The following is a 14,793-nucleotide window of genomic DNA, read 5'->3' as shown; positions in this document are numbered from 1 at the left end:
CATGGGATCGCTTGATCCCTCTCGGTACATCTTCTATGCTTTGTGTGTTGATCAACTTGATTCATTCTCTGACTTAGTCTTGATCAACGTTGAATCTTTCCAACTCTCTTCATTTGGATGATGTCTTGAAGGTAAACATGAATGATCACACAATCTTCTTTTTCAAGACATGCTTGCAATAAGCTCAACACTCACATGACCAATCTTTGGATAATTCCTTAATAGCACCTTGGTCAACTCATAAACTCCTTGAAACCAACACATGGAATTCAAGAAAAGCCTATGGAAAGATCCTTCAAATATAACTCAAGACAACCATTAGCCCATAGAGATTGTCATCAATTACCAAAACCAAACATGGGGGCACCGCATGTTCTTTCACCCAAGTTGCTTTCCACTCAAATCTTCTTTCCACCAGATCCAAATCCTATGAGAGAGAGTTGAGTGTTGGGGAGACTATCATTTGAAGCACAAGAGCAAGGAGTTCATCATCAATGCACCATTTGTTACTTCTTGGAGAGTGGTGTCTCCTAGATTGGCCAGGTGTCACTTGGGAGCCTCCGACAAAGATTGTGGAGTTGAACCAAGGAGTTTGTAAGGGAAAGGAGATCGCCTACTTCGTGAAGATCTACCGCTAGTGAGGCAAGTCCTTCGTGGGCGATGGCCATGGTGGGATAGACAAGGTTGCTTCTTCGTGGACCCTTCATGGGTGGAGCCATCCGTGGACTCGCGCAACCGTTACCCTTCGTGGGTTGAAGTCTCCATCAACGTGGATGTACGATAGCACCACCTATCGGAACCACGCCAAAAACATCCGTGTCTCCAACTGCGTTTGAATCCTCCAAACGCTTCCCTTTACTTTCTTGCAAGTTGCATGCTTTAATTTCCGTTGCCTATATACTCTTTGCATGCTTGCTTGATTTGTGTGATGATTGCTTGACTTGTCCAAAGATTGCTAAAATCCGCCAAACTCTAAAATTGGGAAAAGGTTAAGTTTTTAATTGGTCAAGTAGTCTAATCACCCCCCTCTAGACATACTTCAAGGTTCTACAAGTGGTATCAGAGCTTTGGTCTCCATTTGCTTTGATTTCCATAGCTTTTGGTGGTCATAGCCTTGGTTTCACAACCTAGGAGAGTATGGCGTCTAGCGAGGGAAATTATCACCGTAGAGGTCCTTACTTTGATGGAACTAATTTTGCTAGTTGGAAGCATAAGATGAAAATGCATATTCTCGGACATAACCCCGCCGTTTGGGCTATTATTTGTATTGGCTTGCAAGGTGAATTCTTTGATGGGAGAGAGCCGAACTGTGAACCTAATGCGGAAGAATTGAAGATGCTGCAATACAACGCTCAAGCTTGTGATATCATCTTCAGCGGATTGTGCCCCAAAGAATTCAACAAAATCAGCCATCTTGAGAATGCAAAGGAAATTTGGGACACTTTGATTGATATGCATGAAGGTACCGACTCCGTCAAGGAATCCAAGTTGGATGTGCTCCAAAGTCTAGCTTGACAAGTTCAAAATGAAGGATGGTGAAGGTGTCGCTGAAATGTACTCTAGGCTTGCTCTTATCACAAATGAGATTGCCGGCTTAGGGAGTGAAGAGATGACCGACAGATTCATCATCAAGAAGATCCTAAGAGCATTGGATGGAAAATATGATACCGTGTGCACATTGATTCAAATGATGCCCAATTACAAGAATCTCAAGCCAACGGAGGTCATTGGTAGAATTGTTGCTCATGAGATGTCACTCAAGGATAAGGAGGAACTTCACAACAAGTCAAGTGGTGCTTACAAAGCCTCATGTGAATCCCCCACATCATCAAGTGATAAACAAACCTTCAATGAAGAATTGAGCTTAATGGTGAAGAATTTCAACAAATTCTGCAAGAGTAGAAGCAAAGAAAGAAGCTCTAAGTCAAGATCCTACAATGACAAGAGATCTTCCAGTCGGGAGCGCAATTGTTACTATTGTGGGAGACCCGGACACTATTCCAATGAGTGTACGACACCCTACAAAAGAAGAGAAGATTCTCCGAAAAGAAGAAGTAGAAGAGAAGAATCACCACCAAGAGAGAGAAGGAGTAGAGATGATCGTTATGAACGAACACCCTCACGGAGAAGCAAAGATTCAGAAAGGAAGGACAAGTCATCAAAGAGCTACACTAAACAAAGACATCAAGCTCATGTTGGTGAATGGGTATCCGGTTCCGACTCTGAACATCACTCCGAGAGAAGCTATCACTCCGACTCCGAACATACTCAAGAAGAAGGTGTTGCCGGTCTAGCACTTGTGTCAACCAACTCCTATGACATATTTGACTCACCAAATGAAGGAATTGGAAGATGCTTCATGGCCAAAGGTCCAAATGTAACACATCCCGAGTATGTTGATTTCAATAGTGATGAAGATGACTTGCTAGGTGATGATGATTTACTTGTTGACAACTCTAGTGATGAATACTATGATGAAACGTCAATTAATCATGCTAAACAAGATAAAACGAATGACAATGATAAGGAGAAGATTGAGCTTCTAACTAAAGAACTAAACACTCTTAAGTTAGCTCATGAAACTATCTTCGAAAATCATCGAGAACTTTTAAGGGCTCAAGAGAAGTTACGCTTTGAAAAGCTCAATCTTGAGCAAGAGCATGAGTTCTTAAAAGCAATCAATGATGATCTTCGCAACAAAAGTTCTTCTTATATTGCCAAGCGTTTACTCTTATCCACTTACATGCCTCAAGTCAAGTCTAGTAACAAGAACAAGAAAGATTCTTCCTCTAGTAGTAGCAATAACAATGTCAAATCCAATATTGTTACTTCTAGTAGTTCTCTTGATTCCACTAATGATTCTCTTAGCCAAGTTTCACTTGAGCAAGAAAATATCTTATTGAAGGGAATTATAGAGAAAGGTATATACAAGAGCCTTGCCGGGAGTAAGCAATTTGAGGAAATTGTACGCAAGCAAGGAAGGCACCGGAAGAATCAAGGTGTTGGTTTTGAACGAAAGTTCAATGCCAATGGAGTTGAGTGGGAAGAAGATCAATACCCCAAGACGAAGTTTGTTCCTCAACAAGAGAAGTATGATCCTACTTGTTTCAAGGGAACACAAGCTCAAGATGATCTTCCACCACAAGACCATAAAGGCAAGGACAAGCTTCAAGAGGAGATTGATGCATTTGAAGAAGCACCTAAGGCCTTGGTCAAGTGGGTTCCCAAGACTACGTCAAGTTCTACTTCATCAAGTACAACCACAACTCCAAGGATTCCCATCAAGATGATGTGGATCCCGAAGAAGAAGAACTAGAGAGTTCTTGAGGGTGACTCCGCCAACATTCTTCACTCATATCTTTATGGCAAGAGCAAGTGCAATCAACTTCCACATCCTGCACTAGTTCAAGGAGTCACAAACCCTCATGTTGGTAAGGCAAGGGACAAGGTAACCAAAAAAATTCATGGACATCATCTTGTGTGTGCATCACTCTATGTCTATGGATATTCTTGTTTTGTTCCTTATGGGACTAACCCGTGTAGGCATTGAAAGTGCAACTCACTCCAAAGGATTGCTCCAAAAGATCTACATCAAAATTGAGCATCCACATCTTCAACACCTACTTGAAGTCATCATCGATAAAACCCAAGGTTAGTTCATCCCTCTAAGGGGGGATCTCACATCTAGGGGGAGCTTAACTCTAAGGAATTGAGTCAAAGCAACTCTAATGGTGTGAGCACACCAATGCATTATGTAAAAGTGGTAACCCCACTTGAGCTTAAACGATGAGTATGACCTATGATCAATTGTTCTCATTTGACTCCTAAGTCAATATACTCATATATAGATGACCTAGTCATCGCCAATTGTTTGATAGATGCTAGATTTGGTTGTGCATGCTTTGCCACATATTTCATTTGTCACTTTATTGTGTGAGCATGCTGGTTGCATATTTTACTCATTCGAGGACATCCACTTGTTGTTTTGATTGATTGGTTTCCTTTTCTTTGGCCAAGTGGATGGACAAGAATGCCTAAGAACCCTCTCTAGCTATCTATGCTTTTTCTCGTCTCAAACTCTATTCATGCTACATCACAAAATTTGATCAAGTCAGATTCGAACCACTCTGTGTGAGGAGCACTCAGAGTCCCCGATTCGTCATAGACTTAAACTTCCAAAACTTCTTTGTGATTCTCGGTCTGACCGATTCCTCCCTTTCGATCCTGCCGAGATCACTAATCTAGGTTTTCAATCTCGGTGCAACTAATATGAACTTTTCGGTCACAACGAGTTGATGTAACTGTTAACAGTTATGCATCTCGGTGCCACCGAGTTGTTTAACTCGGCCACACCGACAGTGTCGGGCTATATATACTCACGGGCAAATTTTGGAAAACTTTCTCCGAAACTCCTCGCCCGCGCATAGCTCGCTCTGCCTACTAGGTCTACGGATCGTTGACTTCGTAGCCAGCCGCCTCCTGTCGCCGGTCTCCGCCACCGTCGACGGATTTCTTCTCCGCCGTTGCCGCCGTAGCGAGTTCACCGCCGAACTAGGGTATGAACTCGATCACAGTGCTTTCCTCATCTGATTCTCAACACATTGTGTTCGTAATGCATCTTGCCACGATTGAAACATTCCTATCTAGTCAATGTGATCCTTAGAATAGATGTGATTCAAAAATTTAGGGTTAGGTTTCCACCGAAACCATCTCGGACCCACCGGGTTGAAAAACTCGGTCCCACCGATTTGGCTAACGCCATTGCACTAGTAAGTCTCGGTCTGACCGAGAATTACAAATCGGTGTGACCGATTTTAGAACTTTGTGAAACCCTAGCAGTCTCGGTGCCACCGAACTGTGACTCGGTCTGACCGAGTTCACTAGTTTAGGTTCCAAAACTGCTTTGGTATCACCGAGTTTGAAAATCGGTAGATCCGAAATGCTTTCTGTGGAAACTAAAACTAAGTTTTTAAATAATTCTTTTGCAAAAATCTCTGCATTTTGTGATGCTCATCCACTCTATCTCATCTATAACTATCCACAGGGTCAGCAGTCAGTGATTTGCAGCATGTCAGACCAAAGTGATAGTCAGAACAAGTCAGCAGAGCAGATTCACATGAGTGAGGGCACTAGTCCCTCAAGTACTTCAGATGAAGGCAGCAGAAGTACTCCTAACAACTTGCCCAAAGCAGCCACAAGAGCAAGAAGGAAGAGAACCTCAGACTCAGAGGATGAGGACTATGTGGCAGCAAAAGATGAGGCTACTTCCAAGAAGGTAGTGCTCAAGAAGGTGCTCAGTTCAACTGCAGTAAAGCCAGGCATGAAGATCAAAAGGCCAGCAGGAAGACAGCCAATGTCCAAAGCCAGAGGATCAACTCAAGTACCTAAATTGCCTGAAGAGCCAGCTGCAGAAGGAAAGAAAAGGAAGGAAAGGGTCAAGAAGACCATGGCCAGAGTTGTTGGTCAACCTTCCATGATGGAAGAGGAAGAAGAGGTTGCTGCACCAGCACCAAAGGCACAGAAGCTTATGGGTGATGCTATAAAGTCAGGGGCTGCAACATCAAAGCCCAAAGAAGCACCCAAAGCTGCCTCCAAGCACAAGATTGCACAAAAGAGAAATACCAGGAGTATACCAGTAGCTGAGAAGAACAAGGCCCCAACGCCTGAGGTTGCTGCTGAGGAAGATGAAGAACGGCAGATCCTAAGGAAGCTCAAACCCAAGATTCCAGACCACAATGATGCTCATCCTGTGGCTGAGAACATGAATATCAGCAAAGACTCAGGGTTGAGGCTATGGAGATTGTCTGATCCATATGCCACCAGGAGAAGGACTGTTGTAGATTACAGGTTCCACACCAAGGAACAGCAGGACTTCTATGAGACAATCTTGTTGGACAAGAAGCCCATAGTGTGTGATATGAGGTGGGTTGACTGGACCTACATGAAGGAAAATGAAGAACACTATTCTGGAGTGCAAGATAGTTTCATTGCTTGTAGAGTTGCAGATTTTGTTGGGCAGAAGCTCACCAACTGGAATGATGTACTCATTATGCAATTCTACTCCACAACACACTTCTATCCAGATGGCAGGATAGTTTGGATGTCTGAAGGAACAAGATACCAGTCAACCATTGAGGAATGGGCAAGTCTGATCAAAGCCCCAAAGGAGAGTGAAGATGACTTGGATGTATATGCCAAGAAGAAGATGGGACACAATACTATGTCACATATGTACAAAGAGATCCCAGACAAAGCCCTTGAGACTTTTTCATTTGGGTCAGTCCATTTTCTTCTGTCAGGGCTGCCTACAATCAACTGGATCTTAAGGCACACTCTTTTTCCCAAATCAGGTGACCACAACATGATAAGAGGGCATGCAATTAACTTGCTTCACATTTTTGATGTGCCCCAGAAATTCAAGGTCATGAGCCTTATGGTTGAAACCATTAAGAGGACTGCAGCAGATCAGAAGAGAAGTTGTGGATATGCCCCACAGATTCAGGAGTTGATTAACTCAAAGATAGGCACAGGAAAGTATCAGTTGGATAAGGAACATTTTGCTCTCTAACCAGACTTTGAGGACAATCAAGTTGTCAGGAATGAGAATGAACCATCATTAGTGCAAGCTCAAGAGAAGAAGGAGAAAGTAAGGAAAGAGAAGGCTGCCAAGATGCCAACTCAAGAGGAGGCATCTGAGTATTTCTTGAAGAACAAACAGGAGCAGCTTGGTTACTTGATAGCATCAACACTGAGGATTGAGAAGGGGTTGGCCACCCTAACTCAAAACCAGGAGAGCCTGGAAAGGATCATGGAACAAAAATTCTATGATCTTGATGTCAAAGTAACTGAGATTCAGTCAGTTGTGGAACAGCTTCAGGATGACATGCAGGAGAGGAAGGGCAAGACAACCACAGATGCATTTGCCAGAGTGCCTAGAGCTCAGAGGTCAGCTGCAGTGCCTGTAACAGACACAAGAGCCACATCATCTGCACCAGCTACAACTCCTACAACTCCAGGGCAACCAGCTCCAGCACCAACTCCTTCAGCTCTGTCTACATCAACTGAAGCCTTCATTCTTGGAGTCATCCGTACACCACCACCACCTGAAGACCAAGCCTGAGAGACGATCTAGCACTATGCATTTTCTATGAACTTTTTGGTAACTTGTTGCCAAAGGGGGAGAAAAATGTATAGATCATAGGCTTCGAGAGAGAGATTTGCTGTTTTTTGTTCTCTCTTGTCTTCTTGGTTGAACTTGTTTGCTTTTGATTGCTTGAGATACTATGCAATTACCTGTGAGACATTGATGATCATGTGTTTGATCATAAGCTACACTTATGCTTGATTATATGTTATTATCTTACCTATCCTTATATGATCATTCACTTTGCTTGGTGATGAGTGCATGTATTCAATCTTTATTATTTTGAGCGCTCCACCAAGATGTATGTGACATGGAAGAGTAACCCATGAGCCTAATTCCTTGTGCATTTGCAGTCCAAAGCAAATCTTAAAATATGCACAAATTTAGGGGGAGCTCTTGCTTATCACATACTTCTCAAAACGATGATGTTTTTCAATCTTATTATCATGTGTCAAAGCTTTGATCTATATGTTGTCATCAATTACCAAAAAGGGGGAGATTGAAAGTGCAACTATCCCTAGGTGGTTTTGGTAATTCATAACAACATATAGCTCATTGAGCTAATGCTATTCCAAGACTATTATTTCAGGAAAGCTCAATGAATGGCATGGCATGGATGATGAAAGTGGATCCCTCAAAATATCAAGGACAAAGGATTGGCTCAAGCTCAAAAGCTCAAGACTCTACATTTTATATTTCAGTGATCCAAGATCACATTGAGTCTATAGGAAAAGCCAATACTATCAAGGAGGGATGAGGTGTTGCTTAATGAGCCTCTTGCTTCATGTGCTTAGTGATATGCTCCAAATACCCTCAACTACTTTCTCACATCCTCATTTGACCTAAACCTAAAGCCAAAATCAGTCACACCGATTCTTTCTATCCGGCGCCACCGAGTTCAAATGTCATAGCCACTGCCACAAACCCTAGGCAAATCGGTCTCATCGATAGGGATCTCGGTCTCACCGAGATGGGATTGTAATCTCTCTATTTCCCTTCGTAACATTTCAGTCTAACCGAAGTGAGCGATCGATCCCACCGAGATTACAATGTAAACTCTCTGTTTCCCTTTTGTAACATTCCGGTCTCACCGAAAAGAGCAAATCGGTCCCACCGAGTTTACCTGACCAACTCTCTGGTTAGCTAACTACCAAAATTGGTCTCACCGAGTTTGTGTAATCGGTCTCACCGAGATTACGTTATGCCCTAACCCTAACCATATCGGTCCTACCGAGTTGCATTTCGGTCCCACCAAAAATCCTAACAGTCACTAGGTTTACTAAATCGGTCTGACCGAGTTTGTTGATTCGGTCCCACCGAGATTGGTAAATTGTGTGTAACGGTTAGATTTTGTGTGGAGGCTATATATACCCATCCACCTCCTCTTCATTCGTGGAGAGAGCCATCAAAACAAACCTACACTTCCAACTTACCTGTTCTGAGAGAGAACCACCTACTCATGTGTTGAGGCCAAGATATTCCATTCCTACCATATGAATCTTGATCTCTAGCCTTCCCCAAGTTGCTTTCCACTCAAATCTTCTTTCCACCAGATCCAAATCCTATGAGAGAGAGTTGAGTGTTGGGGAGACTATCATTTGAAGCACAAGAGCAAGGAGTTCATCATCAACGCACCATTTGCAACTTCTTGGAGAGTGGTGTCTCCTAGATTGGCTAGGTGTCACTTGGGAGCCTCCGAGAAAGATTGTTGAGTTGAACCAAGGAGTTTGTAAGGGCAAGGAGATCGCCTACTTCGTGAAGATCTACCGCTAGTGAGGCAATTCCTTCATGGGCGATGGCCATGGTGGGATAGACAAGGTTGCTTATTCGTGGACCCTTCGTGGGTGGAGCCCTCCGTGGACTCGCGCAACCGTTACCCTTCGTGGGTTGAAGCCTCCATCAACGTGGATGTACGATAGCACCACCTATCGGAACCACGCCAAAAACATCCGTGTCTCCAACTGCGTTTGAATCCTCCAAACCCTTCCCTTTACTTTCTTGCAAGTTGCATGCTTTAATTTCCGCTGCCTATATACTCTTTGCATGCTTGCTTGATTTGTGTGATGATTGCTTGACTTGTCAAAAGATTGCTAAAATTTGCCAAACTCTAAAATTGGGAAAAGGTTAAGTTTTTAATTGGTCAAGTAGTCTAATCAGCCCCCCTCTAGACATACTTCAAGGTCCTACAACAACCACATTCACTTTAATAGGGCACCACATAATTCCGTTGAGATGACACCGTATGAACTATGGTTTAGAGAAACCTAAGCTGTCATTTCTTGAAAGTTTGGGGCTGCGACGCTTATATGAAAAAATTTCATCCCGATGAGCTCGAACCCAAAGCGGATAAATACATCTTCATAGGACACCCAAAACAGTTGGGTATACCTCCTATTTCAGATCCGGAAGCAAAAGTGATTGTTTCTAGAAACGGGTCTTTTCTCGAGGAAAAGTTTCTCCCGAAAGAATTGAGTGGGAGGATGGTGGAGACTTGATATGGTTATTGAACCGTCACTACAACTAGTGTGTAGCAGGGCACATGAAGTTGTTCCTATGGCACCTACATCAATTGAAGTGGAAGCTGATGATAGTGATCATGAAGCTTCGGATCAAGTCACTAACGAACCTCGTGGGACGACAAGGACGCGTACTGCTTCAGAGTGGTACGGTAATCCTGTCTTGGAGGTCATGTTGCTAGACAACAATGAACCTACGAGCTATGGAGAAGCGATGGTGGGCCCGGATTCTGACAAATGGCTCGAGGCCATAAAATCTAAGAGAAGATCCATGTATAAAACAAAGTGTAGACTTGGAAGAACTACTTGATGGTCATAAGGCTGTTGGGTACAGATGGAATTTAAAAGGGAAGACAGACAATGATGGTAAGTGTCACCATTAACAAAGCTCGACTTGTCGCTAAGATGTTTTCCGACAAGTTCAAGGAGTTGACTACGATGAGACTTTCTCACTCATAGCGATGCTAAGAGTCTGTTAGAATTAGATTAGTAGCTACTGCATTATTTATGAAATCTTGCAGATAGGATGTCAAAAAAAAGTTTCCTCGATGATTTTCTTGAGGAAAGGTTGTATCTGATACAACCAGAAGGTTTTGACAATCCTAAAAGATGCTAACAAGTATGCAAAGCTCCAGCAATCCTTCTAAGGACTGGAGTAAGCATCTCGGAGTTGGAATATACGCTTTGATGAGATGATCAAAGATTTTGGATGTATACAAAGTTTATGAGAAACTTGTATTTCCAAAGAAGTGAGTGGGAGCACTGTAGCATTTCTGATGAGTATATGTTGTTGACATATTGTTGATCAGAAATGATGTAGAATTTCTGGAAAGCATAAAGGGTTATTTGAAAAGTGTTTTTAATGGAAACCCTGAATTAAGCTACTTGAACATTGAGCATCAAGATCTATAAGGATAGATCAAAACGCTTAATAGTACTTTCAAATGAATACATACCGTGACAAGATTTTGAAGGAGTTCAAAATAGATCATCAAAGAAGGAGTTCTTGGCTGTGTTATATGGTGTGAGTATTGAGTAAGACTCAAGACATGACTACGGCAGAAAAGAGAGAAAGGACGAAGGTCGTCCCCTATGCTTCAGACGTAGGCTCTATAGTATGCTATGCTGTGTACCGCACCGGAAGTGTGCCTTGCCATGAGTCAGTCAAGGGGTACAAGAGTGATCCAGGAATGGATCATATGACATCGGTCAAACTTATCCTTAGTAACTAGTGGACTAAGGAATTTTCTCGATTATGGAGGTGGTAAAAGAGTTCGTCGTAAAGGGTTACGCCGATGCAAACTTTGACACTAATCCAGATTATTCTGAGTAGTAAACTGGATTCGTATAGTAGAACAGTTATTTGGAATAGCTCCAAATAGAGCGTGGTAGCTGCATCTAGGAGATGACATAGAGATTTGCAAAGCACACACGGATCTGAAAGGTTCAGATCCGTTGACTAATAACCTCTCTCACAAGCAAGATATGATCAAACCCCATGGGTGTCGATTCATTACAATCACATAGTGATGTGAACTAGATTATTGACTCTAGTGCAAGTGGGAGACTGTTGGAAATATGCCCTAGAGGTAATAATAAAATGGTTATTATTGTATTTCCATGTTCATGATAATTGTCTATTATTCATACTATAATTGTATTGACCGGAAACCGCAATACATGTGTGAATACATAGACCACAACATGTCCCTAGTGAGCCTCTAGTTGACTAGCTCGTTGATCAACAGATGGTCATGGTTTCCTGACCATGGACATTGGATGTCATTGATAATGGGATCACATCATTAGGAGAATGATGTGATGGACAAGACCCAATCCTAAGCCTAGCACAAGATCGTGTAGTTCGTATGCTAAAGCTTTTCTAAATGTCAAGTATCTTTTCCTTAGACCATGAGATTGTGCAACTCCCGGATACCGTAGGAATGCTTTGGGTGTACCAAACATCACAACGTAACTGGGTGGCTATAAAGGTGCACTATGGGTATCTCTGAAAGTGTCTGTTGGGTTGGCACGAATCGAGACTGGGATTTGTCACTCCGTGTGACGGAGAGGTATCTCTGTGCCCACTCGGTAGGACATCATCATAATGTGCACAATGTGATCAAGGAGTTGATCACGGGATGATGTGTTACAGAACGAGTAAAGAGACTTGCCGGTAACAAGATTGAACAAGGTATCGGCATACCGACGATCGAATCTCGGGCAAGTACTATACCGGTAGACAAAGGGAAATGTATACGGGATTGATTGAATCCTCGACATCGTGGTTCATCCGATGAGATCATCATGGAACATGTGGGAGCCAACATGGGTATCCAGATCCCGCTGTTGGTTATTGACTGGAGAGTCGTCTCGGTCATGTCTGCATGGTTCCCGAACCCGTAGGGTCTACACACTTAAGGTTCGATGACGCTAGGGTTATAGGGAATAGATATACGTGGTTACCGAATGTTGTTCGGAGTCCCGGATGAGATCCCGGACGTCACGAGGAGTTCCGGAATGGTCCGGAGGTAAAGATTTATATATGGGAAGTCCTATTTTGGTCATCAGAAAAGTTTCGGGTGCTATCGATAATGTACCGGGACCATCGGGAGGGTCCTGGGGGCCACCAGGTGGGGCCACCGTCCCCAGAGGGCTGCATGGGCCAAGTGTGGGAGGGGACCAGCCCCAGGTGGGCTGGTGCGCTCCCCCACCAGGGCCCAAGGCGCCTAGGGTTGAAAAACCTAGGGGAAGGGGGCGCCTCCACCTTGCTTGGGGGGCAAGTTTCCCCCTCTCCCCCCTTGGCCGCCACCCTAGATGGGTTCTAGGGGCTGCCGCACCCCTTGGGGTGGGAACCCTAAAGGGGGCACAGCCCCCTCCCTCTCCCCTATATATAGTTGAGGTCTAGGGGCTGCCCAATACATGAGTTATTTCTCTCCCTGGCGCAGCCCTACCCCTCTCCCTCCTCATCTCTCGCGGTGCTTGGCGAAGCCCTGCTGGAATGCCATGCTCCTCCATCACCACCATGCCGTTGTGCTGCTGCTGGATGGAGTCTTCCCCAACCTCTCCCTCTCTCCTTGCTGGATCAAGGCACGGGAGACGTCACCGGGCTGCACGTGTGTTGAACACGGAGGTGCCGTCCGTTCGGCACTAGGATCTCCGGTGATTTGGATCACGACGAGTACGACTCCATCAACCCCGTTCTCTTGAACGCTTCCGCTTAGCGATCTACAAGGGTATGTAGATGCACTCCTCCTCTTTCTCGTTGCTAGTCTCTCCATAGATAGATCTTGGTGACTCGTAAGAAAATTTTGAATTTGTGCTACGTTCCCCAACAACACATACATCCACCGCATCTCCGACCCTACCATTTGTGCACTGTCACGAGTATTAGGCCCCATCTGTTCCTCCTGCCATAGTATCTCATTAAAATCGCCAATACATAACCACGGCAGGGTACTCTCCCCCCTCAACCTCTTCATAGTCTCCCATGTTTTGTACCACAAGCTTCTGTTTGCCTCTCCATAGAAACATGTGAGTTGCCATTGATCTGAACCTGGACTCAAAACCCAGGAGTCAATGTGATACCGCGAGTAATTTTTTATTACAAGATTAACATCCGCCTCCCAAAAAATACAAAGACCTCCACTCCTACCACTACTAGCTACTGCAAAACTGTTATGAAACCCTAAAGACACCACCAAACCCTCCACTCGATTCTTTGCAATTTGCGTCTCCACAATACAAAGGACCGACGACGCACTTCCCTCCACAAGAGCATGGAGCTCATTAACTGTCGAGGGTCGCCAATCCCACAGCAGTTCCAACATAAGGTCCTCATCAGGCTTGGCGGTCCTCCTCAAGGGAGGCCGCCTTGTTCAACAGCTCCATCTCTTCACCCTCTTCTCCCTCCTGTCTCCTCTTCTTAACGATGTGTACCTTCTCCGGCGTCGAGACCACTGCGTTGCTTGGAGCAGAAGAAGATGCCCCTTCTATCAGCAAAACGGTCCCTGCCACCTTGCCTGCCAGATGAGTAAGTTGTTGTCCTCTAATGTTTAGTGAGCCATCCGCCGCCACCAACCTTTTCCGGGCTCCCTTCTCGACTCCCGCACCAGAATTCTCCCTCCTATCCTCCACATCCATCTGCTGCGACCCATGTGAATAATCTCCTCCCCCTTCTCCCCTTCCTCGGCCCCCTGACGGGCCTCTCCCTCCTCGCCCCCTAGCTCCTCTACCCCCATCGCCACCCCGACCTCTGCCAAAACTATCTCCTCTACCTCCACCACCATACGGTTGGGACGCTGGCATCTCCGGCTCCCATAACAACCACTCACCCCATACAAAAGAACTTGGGCCGTGTACACCGTCTCCACATTCATCAGCCAAGTGACCCATCCGGCCACAGGCAAAGGAAAAGTTCGGAAGCTTTTCATAGAAAACACTGAACTTTTTATGCTCCTTCGAGGTGATTGGGACAAACCTGACTAGTGGCTCGTTCACATCAACAAATACCCGGGCTCGTAATGTACTTGCCGGGTTAATCCTGCCCTCATTAACCACAACTGTAAACGGAGGGTCTCCCACCTTTGCAGCTACCTTTTCCGCCAACTCCCTTCTCCTTGTAAGGCCATCAGGCAAGCCCTTGACTCTATCCCAAAGCGGGATCTTGTTTTGTCTATAGCCATTAACATCAGAGAAATAGTCATACTCCTGCAGCACCACGGGCGCCCGCCGGAACAGCCACGGCCCTCCCTACATGACCTTCCTCCAATCTCCCAAACAGTGGCATTGAACAAGAAACATATTTGGCCCCTTGATATTGAATGTGACACCCCGCGCCGCCGACCAGGCATTACGCATTTGCGTCAAGAGCGCCACATGGCTAAACGGTTTTGTCGTGTGAACACGAAACAGTGCTAACCAGCGAACATCCTTGATTAAATCTTCATCCTCCTCCGAGAAATCCAGATCCTCCTCTTCCTTCCCATGTAGCTTCATCCCGGTGAACTGATCCTCAAGATCCGGCCCCGGTCCAAAATACGCTCCATGCTCATCCTCCCCTTCGTCACATGCGTTCCTTCTTGCCTGCGAGCTATTACTCCCCCCATCCGCCGCCATGGAATTGTCTTGCCT

This window comes from Triticum dicoccoides, chromosome 6B, assembly GCF_002162155.2.
Source record: "Triticum dicoccoides isolate Atlit2015 ecotype Zavitan chromosome 6B, WEW_v2.0, whole genome shotgun sequence".
Taxonomy (NCBI): Eukaryota; Viridiplantae; Streptophyta; class Magnoliopsida; order Poales; family Poaceae; genus Triticum; species Triticum dicoccoides.
This window is presented reverse-complemented; position numbering follows the sequence as displayed.